The sequence below is a fragment of the Crocodylus porosus genome, unplaced genomic scaffold (assembly GCF_001723895.1).
Source record: "Crocodylus porosus isolate Cpor-Errol unplaced genomic scaffold, CroPor_comp1, whole genome shotgun sequence".
Lineage (NCBI taxonomy): Eukaryota > Metazoa > Chordata > Crocodylia > Crocodylidae > Crocodylus > Crocodylus porosus.
In genome coordinates this window covers 4,917,521-4,937,177 of record NW_017728906.1, presented here as the reverse complement: position 1 = coordinate 4,937,177, position 19,657 = coordinate 4,917,521, and the positions used below count along the sequence as shown (strand labels likewise).

At 42.8% G+C, this 19,657-nt stretch overlaps 1 long non-coding RNA gene across 1 annotated transcript; it reads left to right on the top strand.

Annotated features, from left to right (window-relative positions):
- The first annotated feature begins 6,296 nt into the window (after nucleotides 1-6,296).
- LOC109305625 lies at nucleotides 6,297-13,718 on the top strand. The gene is made up of 3 exons (XR_002099656.1): nucleotides 6,297-6,558; nucleotides 11,069-12,418; nucleotides 13,139-13,718. It is a non-coding gene; the product is annotated as an uncharacterized LOC109305625 (long non-coding RNA).
- Nucleotides 13,719-19,657: the final 5,939 nt, after the last annotated feature.

Sequence of the window (19,657 nt, the reverse complement as noted above, 5' to 3'; positions counted from 1 at the left end):
GAATCGCTCTAGAGCCTTACTGATTTCAGTAGAACTCTAAGTAGATATCAAGGTCTGCACATCTGGATCAAGGTCTTGGTTCATGCTGAAAAGGTATATTACTTTAATCTTAAGATATACTTTTGCTGCTAGTGCCAGCTGAAGGCTAGCTGGTAGCTCAACAAGCCGACTTTATTCAGTTCCAGCAAGGACTTAATAAAGATATGTCTGGATTTAAATGTTCTGGAGTGCTGAGAAAAATACCACTGACTCCATAATTACATATGACTAAACTATTGGGTTTTTTTCCTCTAAAAATGTATAAATATGTATATTCTGTTCCCGGAACCGTGGGCTTGACAGTGACCTCATTCCTAGCAGCTTCATACCACTATGACTCCCCTGACTTCAGAAAAGTTAATCTGCAAATTGCATGAGACTGGGATCAGAATTAGGCAGTACGGGTGAGATTAAATGGTAGACATGCTAACCATATGCTATTTTTAAATAATGGGTACTTACACTGCTTTCTGTGATGCTGTGTGCAATGATTAGTAGGTTCTTTAGCCCTGTTTATCTGACATAAAGGGTGTAGAGACTTAATTAAAGGTTGGTTTGAAATAGCTTTAGTTCATTTGTTCTTCATTACTGCAGTTCATAAAAAACTTAATTTACCCATTGAACCTGTTCTTTCACTTTATTTTAAGGATGGCTTTGGTTTAATTTTAATTTCAATTATGGATCTGATACAAGTTGCGTATGACCTTGAAATTTAACTGCAGGCTGTTTTTGCATTGGTATGGTAGAGGAGGCTTTGTATTGAATTGTTGTATTTTCTCTGGTCTTCTCTTAATTGTCTTTAGTTCTAAACATGCCATGTCTGATTTTTAAACCTAAATGTTTACAAATCATTACAGCAAATGATACAACCAACACAGCAAACGTAGCCCAATAATTTTGGCTGAAATCTTTCAAAACAATTTGTCCTTGGGAAGCAAACTGGGAAGAAATTAATTTGACTCTACATAGCCCATATGAAGTCACCTCACAGCAGCAAGATGACTGTGATTTGGTCCTCAGCACAAAAATTTTTACCCCAATGCTGAAATTTATGAGAGATTGAAAATGTGGACCCAGGATGGAAGCACTCAGAGGGGTTTAACTATCATTTTCATACTGTCTTCCGTTACATTGGTAGAATTTATGTAGCATTTCTTGTATTCAAATTGCTCTACAAATGTTATGTGGCTGCCCAACTGGTGGGCCACAGGCTGCATGTAGCTGGTGAGAGGTTAATCTACAACCCCTCCCCCCCAATCTGCTGCTCCCCTCATTGCCCCAGCTGTTGCTGTAGCTAGGGTCTCCAGACCTCTTGCGTCATCTGATTTCACTTTCTGCCTGCACCTGAAGGGGCAGAGCAAGGTAGGGTGGCATGGCTCAATATAGCCTGCGGTACTAGGGGAGCTGATAGCCAAGTGGGGGGTGGTGCGGAGAGTTCTGCCCACCTGTCTGCATGGTATGGAGTGGAGGCTCAACCTGCATGCACCGTATAATGGTTGGTTGGGAGCCACCTGCCTTTGCAGTGTGGGGGTACCTTGCAGCTGGGGAGGGGGGCAGTGGGTGTGGCCCTGTTGGTCTGGGCCCCCAGCTACTAAGAAACTGGACAGCCCTGAATTAACTTATCGTGTTGCAGACTAGCTGTTCTTTTGCTGTTGAGGGGTTAGAGTGTTTCCAGGCTTAGTTTAGCTGTGCAGTTTCCAACAACTGCCACATAAAAGCCATTGCAGTCTCTTTTTCTGGCTCCTGGGATGAGTGTCGGGGCTTGGAAATGGCTGTGTCCGTCTGTGAAAGCAGTTAGGGAAAGAAGTAGGTGGTGGGTGGGGCCACAGAGATGAACTGGACCATTTTCTGTGCTACTGTAAATTACTTCTCCTTAGAGGCATGCTGAAAGGAATGATCTAATTCTAGGATTGGTTGAAAATTTTCTAGTAGAAATTTTTTTTTTACTAGGAAACGCTGAGGCATCAAACTGAAACTTTCTGACATGGATGTGTGTTGATTTGTGATGCAACTTTATTTTAAGCTTGTCAAAATGCTTTTGATTTTATTAACATGCTTGATTGAAATTAAATGTTCTGATTTTTTTTTAAATTTCAAAACTACCTTTCACATTGAATTTTTTTTCATATTAAACATTATCATTTTAAATAAAGAGTAGGTTGAAATCAGAATAGAACTTTCCAACTTTATTGAAACAATATTTTTGTTGGCCTGAGATGAAGTAACCTGCTCTCCCCCCCCCACAAAAAAATCCATTTGGTGGGAAACTTCAGAATTTCTTGAGTTTCCTTCCAGTATAGAATTGATGTAGAATGGCCAATAAATTATGTTTGTTCTCAAATTAATTCTTTCTTGATCTACCTCATGGCTGGTTCAGTTATGTGCAGAGCTATGACTGAAAGCCACAATCTAACCATTTACAACATTTTCCATCTTTTACATGTTTGCTAAAACATAATGGTGAGGGTCTTGTAAACTCATGCTTATGCTAGAGAAATCTGTTTTACATAAACATTTAAACTTCCCATGGGATTATTTTTTCTTTTCAAAGAATCATAGAAAATTAGGGTTGGAAAGGATGTTAGGAGGCCATCTAGTCCAACCCCCTGCTCAAAGCAGGACCATCTCCAACTAGATCATTCCAGCCAGGGCCTTGTCGAGCCATGCCTGAAAAACCTCCATGGGTGGAGATTCCACCTCCTATCTAGATGGCAGAGGTGACCCGAGCCAGGTGCTGGGCCCTGCCCCCAGACACGAGGAAGCCGGCGGCAGATTTGGCAGTGAGGTTGCCGAGTGGTCAGAGGTGGTGGATTTGGCAGCAGGGTGGTGGGTGTTGAGTTGCTGGATGTGAAGCCAGCAGCTGTGCGGAGTCACCGTGGCCACTCTGCCTAGCTCCGCAGGGCTCCCCCAAAGCGTGGAGCCCAGGGCAGTTGCACCAATTTGTGCCCCCTCTGCTGCTTCCTCCAGGGATGGCCCTGCTAGGTGGAATCCATTCCAGTGTTTTACTGCTTTCCTACTGAGAGAGTTTTTCCAAATATCCAACCTAAACTTCCCTTGTTGCAACTTGAGACCATTGCTCCTTGATCTGCCACCTGCCACCACTGAGAACAGCACTAACAGTCTAGGTCCAGACTGTCATCTATTATTTTCATCTACTATTTCTTTTCTCTTCCCAGTGCTGGTTCCTATATTTTCAGACTTGGCAAGTTGAAAGGAGCATTATTGTTCAAAATGTAAGCAAAGTAAGAAACACTCAAGACAGGAGGCTGTAATGAATTAGAGGGTATTATAACTGAATTTGGCAAAAGAAAAATTGAAAAAAGACTTGGTCAAAATTTTCGTTTTTAATTAGAAAAGAATGTTTGGTTAAAAAAAAATCACAATTATGGAAGAAAAAAAATTCCAAGGATGGTAAGTATTTAGTCTTTTCTCCAAAAAGATAGGGGAACTTTCTATTTTTCTGTCAATCCTTATTCCCAGCTCATATAAAATGGATGGATTATATAGCTATGGATATAGATATATAGATGTTTAGTGTGTGAAAGAGAAGGAGTGGGGAGAGATTCAAAACTTAATATTAAAATCCTAGTGTGTGTGAATGTGAAAGTAACAAAAACACTTTGTTCTGAAAATTCAATGAGAACCAACTCAACCACCTAAAAGTGAGTAGCAGTTACTAGTGAACTGCAAAATTGTATTGCTGTTTTTTTGTTTTCCAGTCAGGTTTGAGGACACAGTAGAAACTGATGTTTTTTGGTATAAGCTATGAGGAAAGTTGTGGCTTTATCAAAAAGAGTGGTTTCACCCAAGTTCTGTTTCAGGTTTTGAAACTTAGGAGTGAAGCCCACGTGACATGATGCAGATGCACTCGGCATATATACGAACAAAAATAGCTAGGAGAGAGATGTTCAGTTTCTTTTCTAGAAAAGGGTAGAAACATATGGGAGGTACTGTTTTCAGGGGAACATGCCTTTTCTCAATTCAGTGTATTTAACATCAGACCAGGAAAATACCACATGTGGGAAATTACCTGAATAAGTTAAAGCAACTGTAACTAAGAGGAAGCTTGACTTCTTTGAACTTTAGGTCAAGGATTTTCTTCATACTAGAGATAGTGTGAAAAGGGCAAGTGAAAAGTAATAAGCAGCAGATCTTTAAAGTTTCCATAGAGGGAAATTCTTCCAGACAGCTCCGTGGCAATAATGACTCCATTCCTCTGGTTTTCTGGCCTAGTTATAGGGCATCCACGAAAGATTTCTTTGTATTATACAGGGACATGACAGAAAGATACTGAAAAGAAACTGACGGCTGTGGGTGCTGTCATGTAGGGTAGACGGGTTGAGCTGAAATGTTTAAAATTTAACTGATGGGATATTGTCCAGTCTACTCATGGTTCTTTCTCTTGATTAATTGTTTTATAAGTCATTGAGAGCTAACTTTTTTAATGAGAAGCCTTGCATCCAGGGACAGAAGCAACCGTGGTATGCAGAGTTGCCATAAATTCATATGCAAATTGATATCTAAGGGTGCCAGGAATTGGTTAGTTCCCTGAGTAGCTGTTTCCTGGTTAGTCACAATGTGTTCCAATTGTATGATGGCATCTTGGTATTAACTTGTGATGTACACTTACCTAGAACTTTGTCCTGCATGGTACCATGTGCTCTGTGATCAGCAGAAATTTAAGCACAGTCCAGGACATGCTTAAACCATGTAAGAAGTCCCTCTAACATCACTGGGAAGGGCTTGGGACTCAGCTCCTTGTGAGCCTGAGCCTTTTATGAACAATATACAGTGGTAGGAACAGTGCATGTAATGCATGTGCCAAGCAGAACTTCCTGCTCACTGCTTTGTTTTCCCTGCTCATTCTGCTGCTCTACTTTCTGCTCCTTAACCTTTCTGCCACTGTGCTCACTGCTCTCTTTCTGATCTGCCAAGCACCACACACGGAAACTGCCTGTGCTACTTGTGGCATGCGTACCACAGTTTGGTCACACTTGTTGCTAAGAGTCTGCTAAACATTTGACTTTTATGTAAGTTTTGGGCCAAGAATCTTTTTTACATGTCCCATCCTTCTGACCCCTACTGATTAATCAAGTTGTTCTCCTTCCATGTGTAGCAGCTTTCTACTCAGGGGTGTGAGATAAGGCATGAATGGACATCACATGTGCATTTGTCTCTCCAGCTGAGGGAGGAACTGAGGAACTATAGTGAGACTTGGTGGCAGGCTAACAGCCCATGAGCTATGTGAGGGAGAGCAGCAGAGGCTGAATGTGTAGCTGCAAAGAAAAATAATTTAAGACCATAGCATTTCTAGACATCCTGTGCAGTGCTGTAATAAGATGCATCTTTTTGTCTGAAGCATTAGGCAAGCACACTGTGCAAATATCTAGGCATAAACAATTATTAATACTAATGCGCTCTAACTACCAAGTGCGGTATTTAATATTTATAACTGTAAACTGGCAACAGTTTTACATGTAAATTAGGGGTTGACCATGGCAGTCCATGTTAGTTAATGGTGAATACCAATGAGTTCTAATGCATGCAAATTAAACAGATCTTCCTAAAATTATTCTTAACATTCTTCCAAGCTTTTCCTTTTCATTCCCTTCCAGCTGCCAGATGGAGGGGTGCTGATCCTTCTGCAGTACAGTTAACATGCTGTTCATGCTTTATTTTGCACCTAGAAAATGATGAACATGAACAAGCGCTTGCTCAAGCAGAAGGATGAGGGGGAAAGGTAGCAGGATGGCAAAGAAGTGGAGCTAGAACCATGCGGGAAGTGTTTGACCCAGTTCATTTGCTAACTCTTGCAGGAGATCTGAGCCAGTCAGGATGCAAGGTGCCAACAAGAAAGTAATGGAAATACAGTCAGAGAATTCTCATAGGGAAAGGAAAAGAAGTGTTACTGCTTTTCATAACCTCTAGCAATTCGGCAAAGCTTGGGGTAATTTCTGTTAGGAGAAGGAATTCATGTTGAAGTCAGACATCTCTTTAGGTTCAGTCCTATTTAAGGAAAGTGTAAAATTCCATTTTCCTGATCACCACATGAATCAAACAGCAGCAGATTGCTAGAGGATGAGGGGTTGGGGAGGTGACACATCGTGCCATGGCATAACACAAATACGTCCTTGAAGTTTTGCTCAGGCCAGTATTCCCAGTTCCTGTTTTTGACACTGTTTGCGGCTTTCTGCTGCTTCCTATTTCTCTGATGTTTTCCCCCTTTCTCTCTGTCTTTGTCTATATCTGGGGGAGGAGGGTGGTCCTCATCTCTTCAGATAACTTGTTGCATAAAGGAGATTAATGACTTCTTACTGTTATTTTAAATGAAGGGTATTGGTTATGCCCACATGGATCAGTTAAGTTTTCCCCCCCGTCCATAACCAATTGCTTTGTTTTGTCTCTGACAGTATGACAACGAAGACGGCACAAATGAGATCAGCCCATCCAGAGCAAGCAGGTGCAGTGCATGCAGGAAAATGGGGATTGCAGCAAAATCAACAGAGACAAAATACAGAGGTACTGGGGAGGTTTCCTGGACTTGGCAGATTCTCTGTCTGATTCCCTTTGCAGAGGGATCCCTGAGCTATTTCTGTTCCTTCAGTGAAGGGATCGACATGCTGATCCTTCTCCTTTTTAGGACACAGGTCCTTTTTATCAAAGAAGGCCCACCGCAGAACTTGCTGGTCTTGCTCACTAGGAGAAGGAGGAAAGGTACAAATCTTCCCCATTCCCCAGCAAACGTTGCTGCTCTGCTTGTGACTCCCATCAATCCTGGGAACTGGAATGAATGAAAAACTAGGACTTTGGACACTCATTAAAAGGATGTCTCATGGTGGCAGGGAGGAGGAGGCAAGGGAAGGAGCCTCCCATGGGTTGCAGGGGTTAGGACAGGCTTGAGTGTGGAGTGGCAGCTGTGTGGCTGTGTGGAGTGTGGCTACTGATGTGCAGGATGTGAGAAAATTCCTGAGGGGCCTTGGTGCCCTCCTGTCTGTAGTGACTGGGTGCAGGGAACAGAGATAAAGATATTCTTTCATTCCTTCTGAATCTACCAGCTGTGCTCTACATGAGCAGCAGCTCACATTGTCAAGGTGATATTGTTAAAAGTGGCACAAATAGCAGTTTAAGTCTTGATAACTTCCCCCTCCCCCTGTAAGAATCAAGCACCGACTGCCATCTACAAGACCTTCCATTACTATTGATCTGCTGAAGCTGGCTTTGAATCAGACCATCAAAGGAAGAGTGGACAAAAGCACAGGTCTCATTTCTTCATGCGGAGAATTTTTTTTTTTTTTGCTGAGGATAATATGAAACATTAAGAATCTAGCTGAAGCCTTGTAAGGTTTGCTCTTTTTGAACATGTGGTATTTGCACAGTAGACAATTGGCTCAGCTGTGGAAAAGGTCCCTGCCTTTCATGAAGGCAGCTTTCATTTCTATTTTGAGAATCTATTGTGCTTTTGAGGCCCTGGGGTGTGCAGGAGGTTGCAGTAGAACAGCACTACCACAGCAGGAGCTCGGTGAGCCACCGAGTCTTGTAGAAACTTTGGTCTCCCTCAGGAGATGAGGCTGGGGTTCATCCATCCCTTGTGACAATGCACGTGGCATTAACTGTTTCCAGGCTTTTACAGAGGAGCATAAACAGCAGGATGTATCACTCAGTGCTGAATGACTAGTTCTCCTGTACAGATCCTCAGCTAAATCCTTGGCCCACCAAGGGCTGAGGGTGAGGGGAGAAAGATGGCTTTCGGCCACTTGTCCACACTTGTGTTCCTGGGACAGACCTGAGGTTAAATTAGCCTCAGGTTTAATTTAAGAACTACTTGTCTCTATAATGCCAGCTAGAATAAGATTTTAAAGGCTGCTGCACTAGTAGGGATTTCTGGAAAGCTTCATGCCATTAATACTCTGCTTTCTGCCCCAGCCTACCAAGTCATGCTGAGGGCCCAGATCTGTACATCTGTACAACCTGTAGTTCTTTGCGGCCAATTATGAAACCTTAAATCAATCAAGCAAAACTGCTATTGAAATTAGGGGAAATTTCACTTGAATGAAAGGAGTAGACATTTGCATGCATGGACCCTGCCTCCATATTTGTATGATAAAGGCAAGCTTAAAAAGTGGATTTTGGGGGTGGGGATCAGAGGGAGACAGACACACATGAGTTTGTCCAGCCCTTAAAGCTTATTTGACATCTTGTCTTTTTAAAGTCTTTGTGGCTATGTGGAAAACACCTCTTTTTTTCAAGGTCTTTTGAATCAGATTAATTAATAGCTCCTAAGGTAAGGACTGGCAAGGACTCGGGATTCAACCAGTTGATTCCCACTGCTCTAATCTGGTTTCTGACTGTTTCAATTAACATATCTCTGAAGTCTATTTAAACAAATAATAATTGTGGTTTGTTTTAAACATGTCACAAAGTCCTGAAGCCCTGGGAATCAACTGAGTTGATCCCCATGATCCCGCAGGCAGCACTAAAACAAACAATAGGAGATCTTTCCTTTGTGGTCTTTCTCACATCAAAGAGTCCCTGCTTGGCTGCTGCTGCCTGTCACTTTATAAAGTGACATGAACAGTGACAGATGGGCTTGCTCTATCTAAAAGTTTACATCAAACTTTGTTGACTGGAGATGTGGGCACATACATTACATTTTGTTATATTAAAGAGGTTGCTCAAGAGCTGCATTTTTAGGCACTGACCTCTCTGTACTCAGTAAGGCTCCATCTACTTCCTGTTGTGGCAACAGAACATCATCCACAGTGGTGGGAGTGAGGAGCTCAAGTGGGCAGGGAGAGGACGAGGTGTGGGGACCACCCCCATATGCCCCATGGTGCACAGCACCCACTACTGGTGGCAGCAGCAGCAGGAGGTGGGGGCCCTTGGGGCACTCATGGCCGGCTTAGGTGCTGTTGCCTGGTGGCATGCAGCTCTAGCCAGTCCTGCACATGGCAGTAAGAAGCACAGCCAGGCCAGCCCACCTCTATGGTGGGCTGTGCATGTGCAGCTCCCAACACTTGCATGCCACTGAGGGAAGCCCTGCACACTGGAGTTGGCTACCTTCCCCATTGCCAGCTGCCATGTGCAGCTCCCAGGACTCTGCCGGAAGTGGCAGGGAGCCCCACTCCCTGCTTCCATGGCAGCAGGAAATGGGAAAGGCAGCCAGCTCTGTTGCACAGGGCTTCCTTTTGGTGGTGCATGTGTGCCAGCAGCTGCCCATGCACCGTGGGGAGCCCTGCACGATAGAGACAGGATGGCCTGGCTGTGCTCTTTGCTGCCATGCAGCACTGGCAGGAGCTGTGTGCTGCTGGGCAGCAATGCCTGCAAGGGCCATGATGAGTCCCCTGAGAGCTACCTCCTGCTGCTAATGGTAATGGGGGCTGTGCATCATGGTTGGGGGTGCATGGCAGGTCCCTACACCCACCCCACCTTCCCTCACACCCCACACACCCACACCCTCTCACAACCCCCCTAGCACACTCTCCCATACCCCCCATACATACACACCTATCCCCAACCATACTCTACACACTCCCCCACACACAATATACAAGAGTAAGACTTTATTTTTTGAACTATTATGCAGTCACCTCTATACACACAACACAAACACAAATCATGACAAAAATATTTTTTTGTAATAATATAAAAATATGCTATAGTAGATGTTTGACTCTTAGTGTATGATCTGTTCTTTTTCTGGTTCAAAGATAGCAGCCCTCTCCCCACTCCCCCCAAGAAGCAGTACTTCCAGGGCAAGAGAGGGACTTCCCATTCCAAGATGGTGACCAAGGGGCAGGGCACCTCTGTCAAGGGCCAGGGCTACTTTTGACAGCTCCCCAAAACTTATTAAGTGGCCCTCCAGCCAAAATAATTGCTTACCCCTGCATTAAAGGATGCATCCGAGATGCATAAAGAGGCACTCCGTAACTCCATTCACATTAATTGGATTGAGAGTTTATTTTTTTAGAAAGCTTAGAAAAATGCTACCTATTAACAGAAGTTTTCCTTCACAAGCAGAAATGTTTGAATTCTGTGCATCTTTCTTATGAGTGTAATTACATTGTGTGAGCTTCTGCTTTCCTTTTTTCCTTCTGCACAACATGGAAGTGCAGGAGTAACTGCAGCACAGTCTTAAGGTGCCCAAGATAGTTTTTAATTAGCAATCTAGACACAGAAGCTCCATAAGACTAATTTAACTTGCTTTTCAGGAAGGTTTCTCAGCCTGTACCAAGAATTGTGCCCCTCTGGCTACTCTTTCCAGTACTCAAAGAAACTAATTTAGGGTGAAGACAGAAGTGACAATTTTTGCCCAATCTGGCCACAGAAAGTAGTTTCTAGCCATGAGCAAACACAAGTGCACAGCTGCAGATAGCTTAAAAATGGCTGATCTGGTGAAAATCTGACCCCCTCACTGCATGTGGTATCAGATAGAAGAGCTGTGTTTGGAAATATTGTTGTAATTTGCCTCTGTGAAGCTCCCAGCCTGTCACTGTTTTCAGAATGGAAGAGGTTGAAGGGAGCAGAGGGAGTTCAGTCTGGGGGGTTTTCACTGCCTCCCCCTCTCCCCTCCCGAGGGTGGGACTGGTGTATTGGAGCCCCCATGAGGTGGGTGGGGGGGCTCCAATTCACTTATTTCACCCTTTAGCACTGGCTTGGCAGCCCCACAAATGAGTTCCCTCCTCTGCCTCCCCCCCACTCCCCATTCTGAAAACAGGGAGCATCGGCAGAGAGCTGTGGCCATTGCTATGGGAACATGTCTGCTGGATCCCAGCCCGCAGCTACATTCCCCTCCCCTTGGAACCAACAGTGAACTTCTGTCTGGTCCAGGGTCATGTTGTAACTCAGAATGTTTTGCAGAAATGTTTCCGAGTTACAGCTGGGAGCTGCACTTGCCTCTGCACCCTAAAAGCTAGCTGGGGTATAGCTATGCTAAACTGTTGCATGGGCAGTGTAAACATCTTCTAGTCAAAATCTTTCTTGATTTATGATGCATGTGATAAAATGCAATCTCTTCCTGTCACATTTTCAGGCAGCTGAAATGAAATGCAAGAAAACTCATCACAAATCTTTTGTGTTTAGGATAAAAGAAAAGAGAAAATTTATCGGTGTATGGCTGATGCTGGAAAGGGTATTCCTGGACAACCAGAAAAAATGCTAATCTGCTGATAACAATAATGTCTACATTACTTTCCAATGCTAATCTTTCAAGCTCAGCGGAAAAGTGGATACTAGTAAATTTCAGTTCAGAATTTGGATTTTCAAATGGTTTCCTGTGTTAAAAATCAATGCCAACAGTTATCTGCAGCTTAAAATCTACTTTGCAGTGGTCCTGACCCTGCAAATATTAAGTATGTCAGTGATTTTTTTTTTTTTTTTTTTTATGAACACTGAGTCCTCAGGGCAGCAAGGACTGCGGTGAGGTAGATAGAGATAATATTTTAATTTATTTTTCTTTCTTTCGTGGCTTTTTCAAAGTTACAGTAGTGACCTTATATATTGGGGGGGGGGTTTATAGATTAAAAATACCACCAGTCTTTTCTCTGAGATGAACCAGTTTGCTTTGGGCTGCATAGTTCTCCAAAGGCAGCCCAGACCCAGACTGTGGCTGGCCTGGTGGGAGGAGTGAGCTATCAGGAGTCACTTTCCCCATTCCCAGCACACTCATTGCAAAGTATGTAGAGACCCCAGTGTATCACACTGTACAACAGCCTTGTCAGGCAGAAATGGGAACATCTGGGTCCTTGACTGTCTTGTTTCCAATAGTGAAGGCATTACTAGCTGTTTCTGTTTAGAGATGTAGCAGACACTGCTGCCAAGCACACACTGCCTATAGTAGGTACTGTATTATGTCTCTTGCATAGAAGTCATGGACTTGAAGTACTCAGCCTATGGGTGCTGTAGCTCTTAAGCTAGATTATGGCTCTTATCATGTTGTTTCATAAACAGTGTACTTTTGACTTCAGGTAGGTATTTAAGTTCTAGGTACATTTAAGAACAATCCTTATCTTTTTATGACAGTGGCCTTTAGAAAAAGCAAGAAAAGGACCCTAAAAAAGTGTGTTACAGACCCATGGTTATTCCTAAATAGGCATTTTTCCCCCTCATGGAACACTTTAGACATGCTCTTAAGTGGAACATTGGGAATGCACTGTATTATATGATGAAAGAAAATTCTGAGAAAATAAAATTAACATTGTTCTCACCTTGTAATATACTAATAAACTAGCTTCAGCCAAATCACTGCTTAAGGTAGGTTGTGTTTCTTAGAACTTCGTAAAGAACTCTACGAAACCAGAAAAAGAAGAAATATTCCACCCCTGGCCTCTTCCAGTGCTCTGTTGAAGAGGGAATCATTCGGAAGTAAAGCATCACTTAAGTGGTAAGCAGCCAGTAATTGCTGCTTCTTTCCACAAGATAGTATTTAAAGCACAAGAGCTAGGCATTCACTAGTGTAATTTTTACAGTGAGGTATTATAACTATGTTCATCTCCTAGAGGAGAAAAGTGCACAATTGCCACATAACTAAAGTTTGAAGGGAGGGAAGGAGGAGAGGGGAAATTGCAGATAATAACTGCATGGAGGTGAGTGTGCACAAAATTACTACCCAGTACTACTCTAATGGATTGAGATTACATGTGGCAACTCCCTGGAACAGAGGAAACCAGAAATGTATTTGCTAAGAGGCTAATGGAATCACAACTCCAAAAGTCACTGACTAATCTTATGGAGTGGGAGTGGGAAGTAAAAGCTGTTTGAATTACTTGAAGAATCAGTGTTAGAGTAACCAGGGGGTTGTGTTTGTCTTCATTTACTTAATAAATCAAGAAATGAGATGCAGAAGAATAAGACCAGAAGGCCAGCCTCCTTCACAAGTCATAGAAACCCATTTAAAAATCATATTAAAAACTAAAAATTCACCTGTTGACTTCCTTTTGACTCCCTTAGTGTTTCATCTTTGGTTATAAAATATAGCAGTTGGATATGATTTCATACCAGAGATAAATTATTTTTGGGGAAGTTATTTCCATATTGCTGTTCCGCATAATTTAAACATTTTCAGATAAATTTGTTTTAAAGTAATAAATTTTAAAACCTACAGGAGCTCTTCTGTTGTTGCAAGTGGAAGATATGCCCTGTCTTCTCTATCTTCTAAATCCCTGTTTCCTGGCCTTTTTTGAAGATTTATCTTTACTCTATTTCAGCTTCAAAAAATGTGACTTTGATATATAAGTATGCTGGTTAGGACAAATTTATAAGGGATGTCAATTCTTACACTTCAGAAAGTACTGTGTATAGATATGAAACTGCAAAGTCTTCATGTTTGGCATACTTTAAATTTCTAAACACTCCTTATGTGCAAAAGCAACAATCTGTTCTCAGAGTTGTAACCTACTATGTTGGCTTTTCCTTGTCTTTAATCTCAACCAAAGGTAGTTTTAGTCTAAGATGATATAGCTTTTCTTGTTTATAGAAAAAATATCACAATAAACTAATCAGGCAACTGTGATCCAGAGGCATTTAAATTGAGTATTTCACGATTACCTCTATTATAGGAATGTTATGGCTAATGGAGGATCTGGTATGGGCTACTTTCAAAGATGAAATATCAAACTAGGCAAGCTATTGTTCTCTTCCAGTGAATAAACTCTTAGTCTTAAAAAGCTTTGCCTGTTAGAACCTGATCCATTAACTTCACTGGGCTTGGACTGGGGCTTCAGAAACCAAAATTATAAATTGTATGGAGGTAAATTTTCTGTCCTTTCTATATAAGTTCTTGTATCACCTTCATCAGCATAGCAATAGGTTGCCTTCCAGCACTGAAATAGGTGATGTGACTGTTAGGGTAATGATATAGATTTTGGGTGTTGGGGTAACAATTTAGATTTTGGAGAGCTCGGGGTGTGCAGCTGAATAAAAGTTTTTCTTTGTCTCAGCAAGAGCCACTAGTCACAAGGCTGGATGATATATTAAAAACAGCTAACTTGGCTAATACTTAAGTAAGCAGATTCTTAACAAAAGGATAGGGTGCAAAGTGCATGATGTTTTGGGTAAAAAATAGAATGCAGCCCACCAGCTAGTGTCAGGAGACAAAGCAGAAATATGGCCTTGGAGATGGTGCTGAAGTCAGCAAGAAAACTAGAAAGAACCAGTGAGAAACCATAAGTGACCAAAAGAAGATGGGGGTCAAAGTCTTACGCATGCACTCTTTGCATTTCCTTCATTTACATGTTTCTCTGCTTAGGCAATACCATGCTAAGGAAGCAAACAGTAAACAGAGGTGGAGCTTGAGATGGGAGGAAGAATGGGTGGAACCAAAGGAGGGATGAGGGCGGAGTAAATGTTAATATGTATGAACAAAGGTGTATAAAATATGAAAAGAACTAATGTTCAGGCAGGTCCCTGGTTTGTTTTTTGGGATGCTTGTCCAAAGCTGTCTCCATTCTGAATAAAGCTGTTGTGAGCAATGTGTGCTGGTGTTCGCTCCTTGCTTGGTCTGGCTAATGCGTATCAGGATCCATGAACAATTGGACCGTTGTCTCCCTAGTCATTGGGCGCTGCATGGAGTTGGGGGTCTAACAGTGACTAATATCTGTCATGTAGATTACTCATGAACTCTGGTCCCAGTCAGAGAATTGTATGCAGTGGGAAGTTTGTCCTGTGTGCTTATATCAAAAGCAAGTTTAAAGAAATATACTTGCACTTGGAATGGAAGACCATGAGGTTTTTGATGGTGTTCAGTTTTCATGGGAGTTTATTCAACAGTCAGAGTGGCCTTCAAGAGAGATGAGCTTTGCTCTTGGGATAGACATTTCCTTGCATTAGAAGAGCAGAGTTGTCAGTCATGGTCAACCACAAGGAGATTTAGGCAATTTTTAAAATAACTTAGGCCAAAATATTTAGCACCTTGAAGGTAATGACTCAAGACTTGATCTTGATGTTGTTCCATGGGAATCCAGCACAGAAATTGGATATTTGATATAGTAGTCTGTGTTGCTGAAGAAGCATAGTGTTATTTTATAGTTGGAATATAAGAGTTAATGGTGTTATGCCTTATCACATTGCTGTAGTTCAAATAAGAAGAGACAAAGGCATATACAAATGAGGCCAGATGGGATGGAATCTCCTAGCCACTCAGAACTGGTAGAAAACATAGCTTGCATATTGGCCTGGGAGAGTTTTAAGATCAATGAAGTGTGCAGGACACCCCTAAATTATAAACTGAATGAATTGAGAATGGCTGTGGATATTCCTTAGAGTTTAGGAACATCAGAACTGTTTTAAGTAGTGTGGATTTTTCTTAGGTATGTTGTGATCTTTGAATAGTCATGGTTAGAAATGTTGCTATGCCTGGGGGCCAGTGAAGTACAATGGAATATTTACATCTACTCAAACTGATCCAGGGAGAAATTAAAGGTAGTTGGGATTACTTTTTTTAAATGCTGAAATGTAAAAGCAAGAAATTGATGGAAAACATCTCATTTTGTTCCTGTCTTTACCAGCTACACTTTCAGTCACTAAAACATACAGAAAAACATCCCTGCATCTGTTTTCCACAGGGCCTGAACTAAAGGAAGTTGTTTTAGCTGGATCTGAGATTTTGGGGTACCTTTACACTAGACCAACTCTTTTCCCCTTTGGGGTAAAAGGGCCTGAGTGGAGTTGAAATTCTCACCCTATGATTTTCATGAAATAATCATGTCACTTTTTTTGCTTGTCATAGAAATAATGCACTTGATAAAAATTTAATGTCAGTGTTGCAGAGTGGGATATTGTCCCAGAATGCATATTTTTAAATTACCTATAACCAATTGTAGATTATTCAGCAATGCTATTATGTGCATTTGTCTCTAAAAGTTCCTCTGCAAATCTTTCACTGGCACCAATCCAGGAAAGATATTAATATTATATCAATGACGAAGCAATATATCTAGAGTCAATCAGCTAGAAGCTGACTAGAAAACAATTTCACAACTCATCTTATCTTTTTGGTTTCATGTTGAAATATGCTTAATGTGAATATAAGCTGTGGAGTTTTAGTTTCAAAAGCAAGATCTATCCATAGAAAATTATCTTCACTAAAATGTATACTAGAAAGTCAAGGTTAAATTAATGTCAGTTTCTCTCTCAGATGTTGAGAGAATACTATTGGAAAAATGATTTTAGCTTTAAAGTTTTAAATTTAGTTTCTTGTAGCAAAAATACCCTATGGTATTTTTCCATGTTGAAAGTCTGCTTAGGTACAACAGCCTTTTGTAACAGCCTTATTAAGGGCTTCATGTTGTCACTGATGCTTACAGCAGAACAGCTAGCTTTACCTAGCATATGCATTTATTTTACAAAATTATACCTAGGATCTGATCTTTCTTCCATTAGTATCAATGCTGAAACTCTGGCTCACTTCAGTTGGGCCCAAGTAAAACTTGCATAAATTTCCATAACCCACCTTGAGTCTGATGCATTAAAAATGACTTCTATAGTGTCATTAACTATAGTTTATCTGTATTTCAGAGAACAGAATTGCACAGCCATAAATGAAACTAAAATCACAGAGGTACTGTTATGTTTAAATCTGGAAGGTGCAGCTAAACCAAACTGCCTTTTATCCAGGGTTTTGGATGCAGATCTTCTCTGAGAGTTGTACTGCCTGTATGCACTATTATATCCACTGCACAAGAAATTTCCTTTCATGCACTAAGAAACTCCAATCTGCAGTATCATTTATGTCACAAGAGTTGGGCTCTGTATGACTCACAGAGCCTTTGGCACATAGAGACGTTTACTGTTTTGTGTACGGTAAACAGTAATGTTTGAGTAATGTGAAATGCAGGAAACTTAGCTGTGCTGATGGAGGATTATGGATTTGATCTCACTGGGGAGATTGTCTGAGAGAAAAGAGTAAAAATGGAATAGGGGCCTCAGGATTAGCCATCATTCAGCTCTAACATGAAGCAATAGAAGGGGTTCAGGGGAGTTCAGGAATAGCAAGCGATACTATATAGATAAAACTCTGACTGACAGCTCCCTACAAATTGCAGAGGACCCTCTTCAAAAAGTGTCTAAGCATAAATACTGGGACCAACCAGTGCTTTGCATAGGACACTTGGGGATACAAAAGTGTTTGTTAGCTATCTTATTACTTCTCTAAACTGCAGCCTAGAGAATATCTTATTAATTCTCTAAGCCTGATCAGCAGTTGAACTGGCAGAATGATTTAGAGTGGAATTTAGGTTGTCCTAAGTTACCCTGGGAAGGGTAAGTCTTTAGGGATAATGTGCACGAGGTGTACTATTTTACTTTAAATTTATTTTTTGTCTGGATGGCAGGCTCTAGATAGTCTATACACATCCAGCCACTGGGGTACGTCTTGCTGCCAGGGGTACACTGATCCAAAAAGTTTGAAAACCCATGGCCTATATCTGTTGCAACATTTTTCTGGCACCCAGTGTTTCCCCTGTGAGACTTTACTTTCCTGTAAAATAAAAATAAAAAACCTACAAAAAACCCAAAACAAACAAAAAAACCCCCAAAACACTTCCCCATCCCTGTTTGTACCATAGGAATGTCGCAAGGTATATGGACCAGAATCCAAGATCTAGCCACTGTTTTTCCTTCTTGACTTATCCCAGAAAGGGATCTAATAAATACATGGACCTCAGCATGTGAGACTGCAATTCTGTCACTGCAGAGAAAGGCTTTGTTGTAAAAAAAACAGTTTGAGTTCCACACCCAAACCAGATGTTCTATATGTTGAAGGTCCCTCACTGATATCAGGAATAAAGGATAAACTCATTAGTATTCTCATTAGAAAATTTGATTGAAAATTTTTTTTAACATCCTCTGTATTATCCAACAGCAGTTTCAGCCTTGTGAAAAGCAAGCAGTTCATTGTAATCAGGTTCTCATATGAATGGAGAAAGAAGGTGAGAGGTTAGAATGACAGAGAGCATTGCTGATTCATATGCCGGAGACAGAGAAGAATGAAAAGCAGGAAATCAATATGATTATACATTATGCTACATTGTCACCATGCCAGATCCCAAAGGTTGACCATGCTCCGATTGCCACTGCTGCTGACACATCACATCACGGGGAGGGGGGAACTCCAGAGGAAGAAGTTTGCAGATATTTTCAGTTTACTTGGTTTATTTCCATTCTTCAAAGAAAACCACATGAGAACTGCACAAAGATCTATCTACTTATAAATCCCTCAAGTCCCTTAATACCATCACCATAAACTACTTGATAGCAATATGGATGCAGCACCACAGAACAACCCCCACTCCACCTCCCACCCTAAAAGGGGGTCCCACTGTCTGGGAGAAGAGAATATGTAGAACAGGCTTGTCCAACATATAGCCCGCAGGTGGCCATGTGGCCTGCCAAGCTGTTTTTTGTGGCCTGAGGTCCCTCACTTGGGACAGATGGGTGGAGGAGGGGAGGGGAGCTGCTCATCCCCACGGGGCCAGGCTCATGTGACCTCCCATGTCACATGAGCGGAGTCCCGCCACTGTCCCGAGGGCTGTGCGGTGTGGGGATGCCCTGGCTGCACCTGACGGGACAAGCTGAGGACAGCACCCGCTTTTAGCTGTCTCTGGCTTGGCCCCTTGGCCCTGGCATCCTGCCCGCCTCCCAGGACCCACCAGGCTCCGCGGCCATGGGGCGGGAATGGGGCACAGTGCCTGGCACAGGCAGCCAGTAGGCCAATCCTGGGGGGGGCCTCAGCAGGCGGGGTCCTGGCATGACCTCTGCGGGGTGAGGTGGCGGGAGCTGGTGTCCACTGGGCCCCACGCTCCGGGCTTGCAGCGCTGAGGCCACTGGGGCTGTGTGTGCGGGTTGCTGGGCACCATGGTGAGCAGGACCGTGTGGGTGGGAGAGTGAGGGGCTGTGGTGCATCTTCCACCTTGCTCCAGCCCCCTTCAAGCAGCACTAGCTCACAGGGCTGTGCTGCTTGGGGGGCAACCTGGAGAGGATGGGGGATTGTTGCTCCCTGTGGCTGGGTTGGGTGCTACTCTCCTGCCGCAGCGGCTGCCTGCACCCTCCCAGGGGCCATTTGCCTTCACCGCGAAGGAGTGGAGCGGTTCCCCTGAGGCCTTCCCCCGACAGGAGCCGCCCTGGGCAGACCAGGCCTGAGAGCCCGCCAGGCTGGGAACTGGCTTCACTCCCGCACGTCCGCCGTTCCTCATCTCATGCGTTGGCTGGGCCCCAGCCATGCCTGCCCAAGCACTGCCAAGACTTTGGGCAGTGGTGTTGCTGGTGTGGGCAAGACCTGGGGAAACAGTGGCATAGGCAGCCTCTTGGCCTGCGTGAGACCACCAGCTACATCGATTTGGTCACATATTTTAACATGGCTGTCAAATATCTTCTGGGGCTGCCTTCAAATGGCGGTTGTAGTAGGCAGAAATGGGGCCCCAGCTGTGGAGATGGCTGGTCCAGGATATCATTTATCATTTATTGTTTGTCACTAGCTGAGCACAGGTGGGGGTTTTTGCCAGCTTTGCCTTATTTCAGACTTGTCCAACATATGGCCCGCGGGGTGATAAATTATGAATATGGCTTGCCAGTCCACTGGGTGATAAAAAGTTCATGATCTGGCCCTACATTCAAAAGGTTGGACACC